The sequence below is a fragment of the Ptychodera flava genome, unplaced genomic scaffold (assembly GCF_041260155.1).
Source record: "Ptychodera flava strain L36383 unplaced genomic scaffold, AS_Pfla_20210202 Scaffold_128__1_contigs__length_163778_pilon, whole genome shotgun sequence".
Taxonomy (NCBI): Eukaryota; Metazoa; Hemichordata; class Enteropneusta; family Ptychoderidae; genus Ptychodera; species Ptychodera flava.
In genome coordinates, this window is record NW_027248310.1 from 1 (window position 1) to 13,130 (window position 13,130).

Sequence of the window (13,130 nt, forward strand, 5' to 3'; positions counted from 1 at the left end):
AATGTATTCCATTATTCAGCATTGCGGCCCCACAGCGAGCAATTTTTTTGGAAAACGAAAAAGGACTGCGCATTTAAAAGGAGGGAAAATATCGGATAAACCATGTAATACACAAACTATAAATCTTGATAATGGTGCACAATATTGATAATAATGTCTTACTGTACGATTTATTACATTTTTGAGTCCTCACGCACGCACTTGCCGTCTGTCTGGCTGGCGCTCAGCATGCAGTCCCCGTCCGATACGCTGGTTGTACTACTACGTTTGTTTACAACATGGTTCGCTTCGTTGCCGTATAGGTGAAACAGAACTCAGTACGTTTGCAAACTCCTAGACGATACTGGGTTTGACACACGGCATATTATGTATGTCAGTGGCCATGTAAACGATGCAAGCGTGAAAGGCTACTCGAACCAGCCGTAAACGGGCCAACAACGGCAGCTTGCTGTCATCAACCTTGACCGGAAGTGTCTACGGATATACTACGGAGCCATTCAAAGTCTCGGTCCAAGGTCAGCTACTACCAACAATCATGACGACCGTGGACTCTCCGTTGATCTAACATCTCGGCCACCTAATTCTGATGCACTGACTGTAATCGGAGACAACTTTCATTCATCGTTTTTTCTCCATGTCTGTGATTTTACCTTGCCTTGTTCTCGATATCGCGACGGTACCGAAACCCTCCAGTATGTTTGTCAACTGTACCTTTCAAGCACCCGTTTACGTCAAGTTCTGTCGTTCGCCGAAATACAATAGCTCTTCTCAAGAAGCCATCGAAAATTAAATTTATAGACACAATTATTATTGAAATATAAACATTTGAATAACAATGTTGAACTCTGTTTATATCGTTTGCAATGAATGATGTACTACTAGCGACATAATAATGATCGTATTGATCAGCTGATACCATGGCATGCAGCTCGCTGATCATACTGATGTCGATGCATGAACATTTCGTTTTCTTCATCTCTGGCATTTCACCGTGTCTGACTTTTTGAATGGCATGATATTTAAAGGTGATGTTTCAAGTTTGATATAGACGGTAGGGATGCAGTTACTTTTCATTTCCTTCGAAAATACATCGTTTTTCAATTCAAAATGAAACCGTGAAAGTGCTGGTCATTTTTTGTGCTGAACATGCGTGTTCAGTGCAGTGCACTGTGCCAGTGTGGAGTGCATGTAATACATCTAGTGCAAGAAGGGATATACAAAGTTGTATGCAAATGAGAACAAGTGTCGCGAAGTGTAGCGAAGCTAAATTAACACTACAATTGAAAGCTTAATGTGTTAGAAGTGTTGGTTTGTATTGTATAAAGCATTCTGTAAAATTTGAACATTCAGTTTCGTTGACGTATTGTCGAAATAAAGCTGAGAATGGCGTACTTGATTGCTTGTCATGGAAGGATATACATGTGTAAAGCGGACCTATGTTTCGCTGACCGCACACGGTCGGCGCGGTGACCGGTACTGTGGATGCAGAATGAAACCCTTGGCCTCGGCGAAAGTTAACTCAACGCGGCGCCGTATAGGCTACATCGTACTCAAGCCAAGTCTCACCGTTGTAGGGTAACAGCTCTGATGATAACTTATTTGCTCGAGTTGTGAAGTCCATCCTCCCACGTAAGTACTTCTGTACTGCCAATTAAAATATGTTAGTAGCTGTGCGTGCGTGCCACGAGTCGACTGTGTGTTCAACACACCACCGTCCCTCGTGGGTGGAGGGACGGTGAACACACTGACTCACAGCCCTGCCACGCAGAGGTACGCTCGATCATATTATACTCGAATTGACTGAATTTGATATATTCATTGCACTGATTTCGGTGTATAGTCGATCATATGTGGTGTGACAGTTGTGTCAACATATGGTCATACGCTAGAACCGCCGAGGATCGAAAGAGTGAACGTTGCACGAAACCGCAGGTTATTCACGGCATGGGTATATTAGCTGTGCGTGGCAGGACTGTGTTTTACCGGGGTTATACGGCCTCCCGCCTTATAACGCCGGTAAAACATTGCCCTGCTGCCACGCAGAGCTGGGGGTTTTACCCCTTTCGTCAGCTGAGGTAACCTGATGATTCACTGTATAAGTATCGCCGTGCGTACAGGTCTCAGGCGTGGCGGAGGCCGTAACGCCGGGAATACAGACCTGTACGCAGGGCTACGTAGTGTACTTGCTTAGTCACACACGTTCTTTTTTCGTGTTCGTGTCTTAGATTTTTTTCATATGTGGAACACGTACACGTACATACGTACGGGAGCTGAATTGCATTACATACGCTGGCGATTCAGTGTACTGTACAGAGATGTTTGATTAAAACGATATGGCATCAGCGGCCAGGAGGTATCATACGGATAGAGGTCACACTGTGAGATCATGGAGGTAGAAGGAGAGATTACCTCCATGGTGAGATCAAGCTTGTTCTCACGGGATCGGAAGCAGCTGTGCCGAGCCCGTATGCTTTATGTTCGGACAGTGCATGCACTGACGAAATTTTTGTCAAGTAAAATGGTTTACATGCTGTACAGTATCATGGATCGTAAGCATGAGTGTGTGTTCACAGTTTCCTTACCTACACTCATGGAGCTAGGAACAAATACCATTTCTGGCTCCATGCTAAACTGGTGTATAAAAACTCCGGTGTGTGCATAGTTAATATTTAACTTTGCAAATTATTGCATATTTAACTTTCATGGAGTCACAGATTTGATAATCATTTTCATTCTGAAGGTCTGAAAGTCCGCTCTACAATTATTGTTTACATGTAGCGTTCAGGGAAATCAATCGAACGGGACCTTGTAAACTTCCGGTTCAGGGGAAAGGCTGGCAGGTAAATGAACAGAGGCCACATATAATCCATGTAGTGCATTTGGTGAAATTCCAAAATTTAATTTCTTGTACATAAATGCCCTTATCACAGATATTTTAACAATATTAATTAATGATTAATGTAATTAATGTTATAGAAATAATGGGTGATGCTCTGACCATTATTATTCATTTATGGCCAAGGGCGAGAGGAAAGTCAAGAATTTACAAGGCTTAGCGAGCAAGCTTATTTTGGCTTTCAGTCTTGCCAAAGCCTATAGATAAACGTTAATGGTCGGGGCAGAGCCTGTTATTTCCATGATATTACCAACAAACCCTAGAAAATCATCAAGATTTACAAAAATTTCCCATGTGAAAGACAACGGAGCCCCAGAACTTGTGCAATATTGCCTGAATACATGGGTTTATGTGCCAGAGAACAGGTGACAATTTGCCAGACACCAGGATGGCAAATCGTTTCCTGCTGCGAGGGCACATAAACCCATGTATTCAGGCAACAATATTTTTATTACATGCCTCTGGTTATAAATGCTGTATGACATTTAGTTATATGCTGGACATTTTCAAACAGTTTTACCATTATTGACCAGCATCAAACGGATTTTAACGAAGGTCAAAATAGAAGTGTGCACATGTATATTTTACATCTATCATTCAGGGTCTACTTAGATGTCGAAAACATTGTAGGGCTTCACTGGCCTTGGTAACCATGGAAACCAGTCAGTACATCGTTCACCGACCCCCTAACTCCCCGGATGTTCCTTTTCAAATCAATTCATTGATTTGCACTCACATCAAGGCATGTAATAAGCAATGCACAGTCATGGCCACCCTAAAAATTTGTCAAATCTGGAGATTTTTAAAAAAATGTATAACTTGGGCCACAAGTGCTTCATTTTGTTTTTGTGATTGATTATGATCTTTGTACAATTGACAATTTACATTTTTGATGAAAAGTCACAATGTTAGCAGCATTATTTATATTCATGGACATCAAAACAAACCATTACATACTGTGTATTTGTGGTCAGTCACATGGTTCTGCTCCACCAATTAAATGAGATGTCTATAGCATGGTAATACATAATGAATGAGTGTATGATTTTACTGATCTTTTGACCCATATATCATAGCTTCTATGATTAGAAAGTTGAGTATCCATTGTACAGACGGTGAGAAATAGGACTATCTGCAAGATTCTAATTCATTGTATTCGTTGACATTTGCCTACAGCTGTTAGTATACCTCGCGTAACCTGGTCGTAAAGCCTCAGAGGTACATGTATGTGAAACTTAGAAGGAACAAGAATCAAAAGATTGATAACTGCTCTTTGACAAAATCCTTCATCAGGTAAGATTTGATTTTCAATTTCCTGCACATGTCTCGTTCGTTATCAGTTAAGCTTTTCACATGCTCGGTTTTATTTGGCGGAATTGTAATACTTTCTTCAACATCAACTCCCTCAATGCTCTCTACGTAACTTTAATACATGTAAGTATTTCAGAATATGCGTCTGTAGTGTGATCTCCTTGGCAAAAAATTCAACAGGACAAAATAGAGCAAGTGCAAATGAAATTCATGAAGTTCTTCTGTTTCAAACATAGCATCCTTACAGCTGAAATAATAATGGATAATTCTGCAAGCGTTTTAACCTTTAGCCTCTTTATCATTGGAGATTATTTATATTTTTATACAAATATGTGAATAATATGTATGATTGTCCCAATCATGTTTCATATTAATTTTGATGTTTCTCAGTAAACTACATGTACAAGAACTCGCAGTATAAAACTCGATGTTTTTAGGTACTTGGCTCTTCAAAGATGTATGGCTACTTTAAATGAATCGTGCATTTCCAACCCTGCCATTGACAACACTTTATCTTGTCAAAGTTTCAGATGCTTGGTCAGAATGCCATGCTTAAATTTGTACATTTTTAATGGTTTCATATAGTTTGTTGTTTGTTGTTTATTGTTTATTGTACTTCATGCATCATATTATTATGTTTATTTTATGGAGCCTGTTAATGTGACTTGTTCCTGTTGGTCTTTCTTTGAAATAAATATATAAAGATATTGCTACTTGCTTGAATACACGTCTTGACCTACATTATGTACCTGTTTCCTTAAAAAGGTCCACAATCACCAGTGATTACAATGGGTTTAGGGCAAAGTTATACCAGTGATGGAAGGTTTAATTAAATTACAGAAGTCATAAACAATCAAGTTGTCTTATCTTGCATATAAAAAGCCATGTTTTAGAATGAACTGATGTAAACTAATGTCAGCAATTTGCAGGAGATAATATTTACATTGCATGATTCAAGTTAATGTTTCTTTTCACCCAATCAGATTCAAGATCCCTTGCTGAGGCAGTGCATACTGGGCAATGACAACCAGGTGAAAAGCAACATAGTGACAATACCATCCTCCATTGCAAGCATATACACAGTGTGTGGCTATGCAGAGAGCCAACACTGAACAGAGATGATGGTGTTGTCATCAATGCAGAGCAAAAACCTGTGGAATTGAGGGAATCTTTCATCAATATATTTATTTTCCTAAGACAATGGGTCCTTGCTGTGGCACAGGTTTGTACTTACACTGTTCAGTGTTTCCACTGGGTAAATTTTCCCTAAACCATTCTGGCTAATTGAGACCAAAATTGATTAGCCAGAACTATAGCCATCAAAATTACATGTAATTGCATTTATGATTTTTATCCAACTGACAGTTGTATATACTCAGGTGGGTCCTATCAGTTGCTACAGTGGCAAGATGACATTAAACTGGTCCAATAATCATTTCTATTCAAGGTAATACATTACCAGGTCCATTGGACATTTGTGATTTAAAAATTTAAGTAGGACTCATCCTGACCGACTGATAATTAGTGGCAATGAAAATAAACAACTATTTTTTATGGAACAAACTGCTTTCTTAATAACATTCACAACAAATTTTATTTCCTGTGTGCCACACACTTATGTGACTTAATTTTGCACTTTTGTAAATGTATCAAGATGTATTACAAGTATTGCATCATTGACAGGGTAACTTCAAGATGTTTCCTTTGAAAGATCCATAGCTTCTGCCTCAATCATCAAGTGCTTTCAGTTCTCCAATCACAGAGTCTGATTATTAAACCAACTGTTCACTTAAAGAAGGTGTACTCCAAGCAGTAAATGCTTAATAGTTTCAAAATCAAACTGGGTGTATACATGTATTTTAAAATATCCTGTCTGGCCACTTTATATGTCTTACAGAAAAAAAAAGCTGACTCTTCTCTTATTAAAACACTAGTCATGGAAATTCAACAAACTATTCCTGGTACACTTTCTTTTTTGTAACTACTACTACCCTGCAACTCTGCGGACAACCTGTGCAATTATCTTTTTTGCTTAATTGTACTCGAACACGACTTAGCATGTCGCAGTGTGCTGCTTGTTGTTCAGCGTAGTAAACATTCAACAGGACAACATCCTGGGCATATCTTCATGCAAATATTATGACCAATGCCTATCCACAATACAGTGTTACTCAGTACGTGTACACATCATGGCAGGAGGTGACCCCAGCCTATATCCACAAATACATGTACACAGTATGGAAGATAACCCGGGCCTATCCTCAATCCAAATGCATTCACATGGTATGGAAGATGGCACAGACATATATCCACAATACACATAATATATGCAATGGAGGATGGCCTAAGCCAATACACATACATGCACACAGTATGTACATGTATGATGAATCAGCTGGCCTATATAGAATACAAAATGGGAGATGACTAAGGCCTATCATTAATACAAACAGTCTGTACCTGTATCGTATTCAGGATAGGCCCAGGTCATTTTCAAAAATGTGTACCTGTATTGTATTCAGGATAGGCCTGGGTCATCTTCCATAGCAGGTACCTGTATGTGTATTCTGGATAGTCCAGAGTCACCTGCGATGCTGAGTAATTGTTTTGTGGATAGGCCTGGGTCATTGTATTTGCATAGGTTATAACATTTGCATGAAGTTTGGCTCAGGACGTCATCCAATTGACAGTTTACCACACTGTGCTCATTAATAGCTGCCTCTGAGTTTGCTGCAGTAGTGTCCTACGGTGACGTTTTTGAAACACTGGTTTCATTTTATTCACCACCCTTGCTGTCATTGGCTGCTGTTGTCTGCTTAGTTTTTGAAAATATACTGCAATCAGTATTTCCTGACTATGTTAAAGCATTGTTTACAAAGCACTTGTCATAAAATAACAAGGTCATTGCATGCAGCCATCTGAAAGCATGGCATATAACTTCATAAGTTACTGATTATAATAGTTTTCTGAGACTGCACACTAAAGCAAGGAAAGAATGACCAGCCAGGGATGTTGAAAAATCTCTCTGCCTTTTAAAGGTGGAGCCTCCCTTTAAAAGGACGCAAAGCTATAGCAGCGTTCATTGTGTTAGTGGACACCAAACAGTCAACACAAGGTTACACGCTCCAGAAAATGCCACTTTTTAGTTTTCCCCGGCCACAAGAAGGCAGACAGACTGCCAAGCGGTCAGCGTGAAGTTGCTGCCGATCGGACTCTGTGGTTATATTAAAGTCTAACGCGACTAGAAGACAATTTTTAGGAAATTCGAGTGTTTGTTGTGACTGTTGGCGATTTAAACTGACCGTCAATCAAACGCTTGTATAAACTCTGTTTGCAGGATTAGCAAAAGGTGATAAAAGGTTGAGATCAGTTTGTGTAATTAATGTTATAGAAATCAAACATCGTACTGGCCAAGTGTTTGACTGGGAGAAGAACTCCACTAATGCGAGAACCTGGGATTGAAAAGTGCGGCTTTAACTGCACTCTCGATCAGCCCCCTGAAAAATAGCACAGACCAGTTGGCGAAGGATAGTTGAAAAATATTTCCCAATCTGCAGACATTTCATTTGCCATTTCACGCTCTTGCGAATGGCAGCGGAAACACTGCTGTTGTCATACACATTTGTAGTCCTTTTTTTAAAATACCCTCTTGAGTAGATCAAATGTATTACACCTCTACCATACTATTTAATCAGTAACTTTGTTGTGATAATCATTGCTTACACATTTTTGGTAAAGTTATTTTCTCTTATTTAGCTGAATTTGCTAAAAAATTTTCTTGCCACTTGGCACTCTATGAATTGCCTAGTGAAATGCAGATGATATGATAAATGCACATGACTAGACATTCAATACATGTAGCTTCATTCGTAGGATCCATAAAACTGTTATGATGAAGTATATTCCAATGAGAGAATACATCTGGTATGCACACGTGATTTAGAATGTTTACATGTGTCTAATGCTTATCATCATTAGGGTTAAGGACATACAGAGTGTTTGCAATTCATTGTAGTACATCCCATCACCAAATGTATTTTAATCATTCCGGTTATCATTGTTATTTAAAGAGTTATAAGTAATCACGAGTCTATGTGTTTACAATTCAGGATCAGCAGTGCATGCTGCGCAATATCAAGGATGAGAAATACCATTGACCTTGACAAAGAGCATTAAAGACAAAGTGGAGGGCTTGGGATTGGACTTGGATCATGACATTATTACGAAAGATGAATGGAAATGATCAAAAAACAGGTAAATTTCCATTTTAGTCCTTGCACCACAGTATATATACACAAGTGGCTGTTGCAAAGATGTGCTGGAACTGGTATCTTGTAACTTGCACAAAGTGTTTTATGTTAGTTGTCTTTATAGCTATACACATGTCTAGCATGTTTACAATTACAAGAATACTATTTAGAATCACAGGTTCACAAAAATATTAGTGATACATTTCTGTATTTTAATTGACATTGCCAGCTGCAACTATGTAGGTACATCAGTTTTACACTAATTCATCCTGAATTATACACAACATGCATGTGACAGCAATCCTCATTCTTAAACTGTGCAGGACATTGGTTGTTGCCATCTACATTGTATTACATATGACATGAGCAAGAAGGAAAAAGTATGGTTTAGATGTCTAGGTTAGAGAAACATGCATATAGCGGAGAGAAAAATAAATTTATTGGTCCTTTACACAAGAATTCTTGGATATGTGACACACAAATAAACTAACTTTTTGTGAAGAGAAATTATTATCTTCCATGATTTGTCCATGATTATCTTCCATGAGTTTATTATTATTACTATGTTAGGGAACAGGTGTGTATATCCATGCAGAAGAGGAAGCAGGATAAATCCAAAACCGACTATAAGGCAGCATTTTACCATTCAAAGAAAGGAACCAACCACCAGGGACAGTTGTCTCAAGATGAAGACAGTGGGATTGCACCTCCATTTGGTAGAGGATTTCCTATTAGTCAGTATGGTGGAGAGACGTGCACCCTTACACTGCTCAGCACACAGATTTGTGTATGTTAGGATCAGAGGCTCCTAAACCATAGCACCTACCACAGATAAAGAGTGGCCAACTTAACAGACAAAACCCTCAATACTAAGCATCATCAGATACAGCTAGTACAGAACTGTTGAAGGTATATAATTATATACCTGGATATATAATTATATAATTATATATCCAGCTCATAGAGAGGAAAAATTCAACTTTCAGAGCACTGAGAAAAGACAATTATTATTTCATGCCTCCCCTCAGTATCATGGTGATCTCTGTAGTATAGTAACGGACCTGTAGCTAGTTGTCACTTGTGATGATTGTTTATAAACATTCCATTATAACTTCTTTTTCTGCTCCAGAGGGTGTACATGTCAATCAGGACCCAGATTTACATATACTTGTCAATAACATTGCAATGTGCACATGTATGATACACTTTGTTTCCCAATGAGCTTCCAGAAGAAGAACAAAAAACTGGAGTTGATATCAAAAGAAATTGTGAAAAATTCATCAAAAATTACAGCTATTGGAGCCCAAATTTCATGGGGAGCTGTCATTATTTACGGAGTACAGGTCGGAGAGGAGATGTTGGAGGAATTTCGTCGGAAACTCTAAATTTTGAGTACCCCCCAAACCATGATGAATTTGAGTAACCCCCCCCCCCTTACATGGAAATTTTGACTGACCCCCACACTCAATTTTGAAAAGTTAAATTTCAATACATGTATTTCTACAATTTACATAAATACAGCAAGAGGAAAGACCATTCAAATCCTTGTGTACCTGCGAGATAATCATTGGTTATCTCATGACGGTTGAACAAGGTGAAACCAACAAAATGAAATTCAAAGTCACAACAAAACATAGATGTCAAAGGTTACACTATAACCAGTATACAACCACATACAGTTTTGTTGTATGTATGGGTATCATAACAGGGTCCTCACTAGGATATCCGACAGGGTAGACTTTGAAAGTACAGATTGAAGAACATGCAGGGCTGATGGGGAAAGTGTCCGCTTGGCTTGCTCCCCTCCCTTGCATGGAAAAGTTTGAGAAATTGTAGTGTGCATTGGTGCAGTTTGGTGTAATCTAAGAGGTATTTTCAATGTGTAATTTTACTGAGTAAAAATTTGTAGAAATTGATGTGTGAAGTAGGCAATCTGAGAGGTGTTTCAATACATTTGCACCAAAAATTGAATAACCCCCCTTCTTTCTCTCAACATTTTGAATAACCCCCCTTATAGCTTTCAATATTTTGGGTGACCCCTTCACATTCATCTGACCCCCAGGCTGTAACTAATGATGGCTCCCTAGGAGATATATCTTCAAGCTTGTGCGATATGGATTTCAGGCAATGTCAACTTGTGGACAAAAGGATACAGAGAATGTTGCAGATTATTGCAAATGGGACTAACTTATGAATACAGCACACCAAGTCACATTCCATTATCAAGAAAAAAAGCTCAAAACTACATCTGAAGTTGGCTTTGGAGATAAAACTATTGCTTGCAATCATCGACCCTCATTACTCGCAACGCGCTATGCCAGAGCAAAGTGTACATATTCAGAACATCAGTTTGATCGTTCATGAGATTCAATGTTAAGTACCAAGTATTGTTGTTGGGGACCGCTTGGCAAATAAACTTAATATATTTCAATATTACTAAGATTACACAAAGAAACCACAGCAGTTGCCTGTCCATTTTCTCGAAGGTGTATGTTGCAATAAGTGAAAATATTTCAACAAAATTCACCTTTAGCAGTCAGACAAGCTTATGAAAAATAGAGATTTATATATGTAATCATCACTTGTTTATTTGTATTCTAATGGATATAACTTTAAAAGAACAGACAGGGAATCAAACTGTTTTCTATTTTAGCTCTGCAGTTAGTGTGAATGAGCCTATCTTGTGTACCCTGGTAGGTGTGTGTTGTTGTTGGTCATCCGTCAACTTTTAGCATTTTTGGGGTGATTTGCTTTTAAGCTTCACTATCAGCAAAGCAGAGCTAATCTAATGAGTGGATATGTATTGTTGTTTGTCAGCCTTTTAGCTCTGCTGTCAGCAATGCGGAGCTTATCAAATGGGCTGATTTTACGTCATTGCCCATCTCTCCCTCCGTCCATCATCCGTCCGTCCGTCATCCATCACAATTGCGCTCTTCTCTGAAATCACATAAATTGTCTGGTTGCTTTGAAATTTGATACTCGTGCAGAATTTGCATATTTCTATATTTTAGGTATTTTTTTGCTGTTTTTGGTCACAAAATCTATTTCTCTGAAGTTGCTTATCTGATTGCTTTGAAATTTTATATGCATTTCACTTGGGGTGACCTCAGTTAGGTTAATTGTTCAAATTTTAGTGAAATATGCAAATTTGTATTTTGAGGCAATTCTTGTCATTTTTTTAGTCCCATGGACACCGTCCGGGGGACTTATAGGTTTGGCCATGTCCGTGCATCCGTCTGTCCATGCATGCGTGCGTCCATTCACGCAGATATCTCAGAGATGCCTGGAGCGATTTCACTCACACTTGGTACAAGGATTACTTCATAAATCATACATATGCAAATTGATTTGTTTTGTGATATGATCCAATATGGCTGCCATGCGGCCATTTTGTTACGATTTTTTTATGTGCAGAGCCATAACTCAGGCACATCTCAACCGATTTTATTCAAAGTTGGTACAAGGACATTGACCTATATCATACATATGCACGTCAATTTGTTTCACGAAATGATCCAATATGCCGGCATGACAGCCATTTTGTTATTGGACACCGTGGTGCGAAGCACCAAAGGTGTCCTATGTCGCCACAATGTCTGTGTGTGTGTCCGTCTGTCCGTCCGTCTGTCCGTCCGTCTGTCCGTCCGTCCGTCCGTCCGTCCGTAGACAGATTTTGTTCCACTCATAACTTAAGAACCCTTAGGTCCAATGTCATGCAATTTGGTATTTGGTATTATCATGATGAGACTTAGATCTGATTAGATTTTGGTGGGTGTGGCTTATTAATTAATTGCTCATTTGCATATTTTATGACTTTTTTCGTTCACGCAGATATCTCAGAGACGCCTGGAGCGATTTCGTTCAAACTTGGTAAAAGGATAGTACTCTACCTCATACAGATGCACGTTGATTTGTTTCACAATGCGATCAAATTTGGCCGTGTTAGAGGACTTTTTAGTTTTCACCTCCATAGACTCCCATGTATAAGGCAGTCCATAGACTCCCATGTTTAAGGCAGTCCATAGACTCCCATGTATACGGCAGTCCATAGACTCCCATGTATAAGGAAGTCCATAGACTCCCATGTATAAGGCAGTCCATAGACTCCCTGTATAAGGCAGTCCATAGACTCCCATGTATAAGGCAGTCCATAGACTCCCATGTATAAGGCCAAGAAAAATAAAAATTTAGTTTCTCATCGTATTCATATTGCAAAAAGGATGCAGTGACACAGTTTTTAGTCCCCACAGATAAAGTCCAGGGGGCTCATAGATTGGGTCATGTCAGTCCGTTAGTCCATCCATGTGAGTCCATCCGTTCATGCAGATATCTCATACGCTTTGACAAAATGTCACGTGACCTTTGACCTCAAATATACATATTTGTCCATAACTCGGTAACCACAAGTGCTAAACCTTTCATATATGGTATGATGGGACACCTTATGACGCCACATATTGTTCCTCGTTAATTATGCACATATCTAATTTTGAGCGAGCCAATAGAGCTAGAGGTCTGATTTTTGGTATGTAGGGATAACTTAGCAATACAATTTTTTTGAAAAAATGTCACGTGACCTCAATGACCTTTGACCTCAAATATACATATTTGTCCATAACTCAGGAACCACAAGTGCTACACCCTTCATATTTGGTATGATGGGACACCTTATG

At 38.9% G+C, this 13,130-nt stretch overlaps 1 long non-coding RNA gene across 1 annotated transcript; it reads left to right on the forward strand.

Moving 5' to 3' along the window:
- The first annotated feature begins 1,239 nt into the window (after window positions 1–1,239).
- On the forward strand, window positions 1,240–10,912 carry LOC139126821 (uncharacterized). Its single transcript, XR_011550810.1, has 5 exons — window positions 1,240–1,629; window positions 4,073–4,189; window positions 5,191–5,429; window positions 8,317–8,461; window positions 9,028–10,912. It is a non-coding gene; the product is annotated as an uncharacterized lncRNA (long non-coding RNA).
- Window positions 10,913–13,130: the final 2,218 nt, after the last annotated feature.